Below are 3,894 nucleotides of genomic sequence, written 5' to 3'. Positions count from 1 at the left end.
GAACTCTTTGTGACCCCATGGACTGCAGAGTCCATCACCAACTCCCAGAGCTTGTTCAAAGTCATGTCCATTGAGTTGGTGATGCCATCCAACCATCTTATCCTCTGTCGTCCCCTTCTCCTCCTGCCTCTAATCTTTCCCAGCATCAGGGTCTTTTTCAATGAGTCAGTTCTTTACATCAGGTTGGCCAAAATATTGGAGCTTCAGCTTCAGCATCAGTCCTTCCAATGAATATTCAGGACTGATTTCCTTTAGGATCAATTTATTACACATTATAAAATGATAACCACAATAAAGTTCAGTTACAGGTCTATCATCATGTGAAGCTGTTACAGTAGACTATATTCCTATGTGTACACTGCATCTTCATGACTTTTATAGGTGAAAATTTGAATCCCTTAATCCTCTTTACCTATTTCACCCATCCCTCTGTCCTCTGAAAGCCACCAGTTTATTCTCTGTATTTATCAGTCTTTTTTTCCATTTTGTTCTGTTTATTCATTTGTTTTGTTTTTTTAAACACCACATATAAGTGAAACCATACACTTTGTTTTTCTAGTATACTACTTAGTATCCAGATCTATCACTCTTGCCTCAAAGGCAAGATTTTATTCTTTTTCTTATACTAGAATAATTGTTCATTGTGGTGTATTTATAGCTATCACATCTTTCTTATCAATTTATCCATTGATGGATACTTGTTATTTCAGTATTTTGACTATCATAAATAATTCTGCAGTGAATATAAGGAGATATATATACATGCAATAATATTGCATGTATATATATTCAAATTAGTGGAGTTTTTGTTTTCTTCAGGTAAATTCCCCAAAGTGGAATTGCTGGATCATATATAACCTATCATCTTGAGTTTCTTGAGGAATCTTCATACTGTTTCCATAAGGTTTGCATCAATTTATAATTGTACTAGCTCATACAAAGATTTCCTTTTCTCTGAATCCTCTTCAGCAGTTGTTTTATGCCTTTTTGATAAAAGTCATTCTGACAGTTGTGGGATGGTATCTCAATGCGGTTTTGATGTGTGTTTCCCTGATGACTAGTGCTGTTGAGCACGATTTCATGTGCTTGTTGACCACTTATATGTCTTCTTTGGTGACTATTCAGATCCTCTGCCCATTTTTATTGTTTTCTTTATGTTGCTGTTGCTAACTTACTTCAGTCGTGTCCGACCCTGTGTGACCCCACAGACAGCAGCCCACCAGGCTCCTCCTTCCCTGGGATTCTCCAGGCAAGAATACTGGAATGGGTCGCCATTTCCTTCTCCAATGCATGCATGCATGCTAAGTCGCTTCAGTTGTGACCAACTCTGTGCAACCCCATGGACAGCAGCCCACCAGGCTCCTCTGTCCATGGGATTCTCTAGGCAAGAATATTGGAGTGGGTTGCCATGTCCTTCTTTCTTTATGTTAAGTTTATGTATTTCTTTGTATTTTTGGATATCAGTCTCTTATCAGAGATATCATTTACAAATAACTTCTTCCATTCTGTGCGTCGTCTTTTCATTTTGCTGATGGCTTCCTCTGCTGTGAGAAGCCCTTAGTCTGATGTAGTCCTATTAGTTTATTTTTGCTTTTTGTTGTCCTTGACTGATGAGGCAAATTTTTAAAATGTTGCTAAGACTGATGTCAAAGAGGTTACAGCCTGTATTTTCTTCTAGGAGATTTATGCTCTCATTTAAATATTTAATTCATTTTTAGTTTATGTTTGTATATGATATGATAAAGTGGTCCATTTTTATTCTTTGCATGTAGCTGTCCAGTTATCTCAACAACATGTATTAAACAGGCTGAACTAGAAGAAACAATGACAAAACCAAACTGGCATTTGATGTGAATCCCCAGGAGTTTAAGCTTCAAATCCAGCCAAGAAGTTCGTTACAATCTCTTTCAGCTTTGCATCTGTCTCTTCTGAGAACTTTCCATTAGTCCTGGTTTTGCCCAACAGGATGATAACATGAGGCAAGAAAGCATTCTCAAATTTTGTGATCTTGCTAGGCTCCAGCTTGTCAAGATACCCCCTGACACCCACATAGATAACAGCCACTTGCTCTTCAATAGCCATGGGAGAATACTGTCCTTGCTTCAGCAGCTCAGTCAAACACACACCACAACTCAAGAGTTGTTGAGTGGCAGCATCAAGGTCAGAATCGAACTGGGCAAAAGCAGCAACCTCACGATTCTGAGCCAACTCCAGTTTCATGGTACCTGCCACCTGTTTCATGGCCCTGGTTTGGGCAGCAGATCCGACACGGGACACAGACAAACCAACATTAATGGCAGAGTGGATACCTTTGTAGAACTATTCTGTTTCCAAGAAGATCTGTCTGTCAGTGATACAAATGACGTTTGTTGGAATGTAAGCAGACACATCATCAGCTTGTGTTTCTATGACTGGTAGAGCAGTTAACAAGCCACCATCAAAAGTACTGTTCATTTTAGCTGCTCTCTCCAGTACATGGGAGTGCAGGTAGAACACGTCATGAGGATAGGCCTCACGACTTGGGGTTTGGCAGAGCAGCATAGATATCTGACGATAAGCAACTGCCTGTTTGGATAAGTTGTTATAAATGATCAAAGCATGTTTGCCATCATCCCTAAAATATTCTCCCACTGAACATCCAGAGTAAGGAGCCAGGTACTAAAGTGGGGCAGCATCTGAATCAGTAGCTGAAACCCCAGTGGTATACTTCATGGCATCTGCATCTGTAAGTCTCTTCACCAACTGGGCAACAGTGGATCTCTTTTGACCAACAGCAACATGGATAGAGTACAGCTTCTTCTTTTCGTCAGTTCCATCATTGAATCTTTCCTGGTTAATGACGTTTCTGGCAATTGGTGTCTTGCCAGTCTGTCGGTCACCAATAACCAGATCACACTGACCACGACCAATTGGCACCAAGCTGTCCGTAGCCTTTATGCCAGTTTGTATTCTGTGCCAGTTCTCACACAGAGATTCAAAGAATGATCCCAGGGGCTTTCAAGCCAACTCATCTTCAGGCCTTGGAACCAATTGGACACTTTCCATCAATGGCATTACCAAGGGCATCGACTACACGACCCAGCAGCTCCTCCCTGACTGGAATATCTACAATAGCACCAGTTCCCTTCACAATATCTCCTTCTTTAATTAGTTTATCATTTCCAAACACAACAACACCAACATTGTCAGACTCCAAGTTTAGAGACATACTCTTTAAACCTGAAGAAAATTCTACCATTTCTTCCATTCGAACATTTCTTAGCCCAAGTACTTGGGCAATATAATCACCAATACTTAAAACATACCCAGTCTTTTCAAGGTTAACAGAATTATCAGCTCCAAGAATACACTCTTCAAGAACAGAGGACACCTCAGCAGTGCCAATCTTCTGAAGACGAGAGTTAGAGGCATGCAGGTTCCTTGCAGCAATGAAGGATGATCTCAAAGCATTTTTGGAGACCAGTCGGCTCACAGAGGGAAGGCATGGGTATGGCCATGGCCATGAGCACGGACAGCATCTTTGCAGCTCCTCCTCAGGTGCTTCCTCTGCAGCCGCAGCCTCGAGACCCACTGACCACCCTGTTGTTTTGATGACTATGCCTTTGTAGTATAATTTGAAGTCAGGGAATGTGATATCTCTTTCTTATTGTTCTTTCTCAAGATGCTTTGTATATTCGGTGAGTTTTTTACAAACTTTGGGATTGTTTGTTCTAGTTCTATGAAGAATGTCATGAGTATTTTGATAGAAGTTGGATTGAATCTGTAGTTTGTTTTGGGTAGTATGGCCGCCTTAACAATATTAATCCTTACAACTCAAGAACATGGGATATCTATTTATTTGTGTCATATAATTGACTCATTCAAAATAGGAAAGGGGTACGACAAGGCTGCTTA

The 3,894-nt window shown here is 40.4% G+C and overlaps 1 pseudogene; it reads right to left on the bottom strand.

Moving 5' to 3' along the window:
• Window positions 1-1,790: 1,790 nt before the first annotated feature.
• LOC114113629 (ATP synthase subunit alpha, mitochondrial-like) lies at window positions 1,791-3,518 on the bottom strand (annotated as a pseudogene).
• Window positions 3,519-3,894: the final 376 nt, after the last annotated feature.

This window comes from Ovis aries, chromosome 3, assembly GCF_016772045.2.
Source record: "Ovis aries strain OAR_USU_Benz2616 breed Rambouillet chromosome 3, ARS-UI_Ramb_v3.0, whole genome shotgun sequence".
Lineage (NCBI taxonomy): Eukaryota > Metazoa > Chordata > Mammalia > Artiodactyla > Bovidae > Ovis > Ovis aries.
The sequence above is the reverse complement of the archived record's forward strand: the minus strand, read 5'-3'. Positions and strand labels throughout refer to the sequence as shown.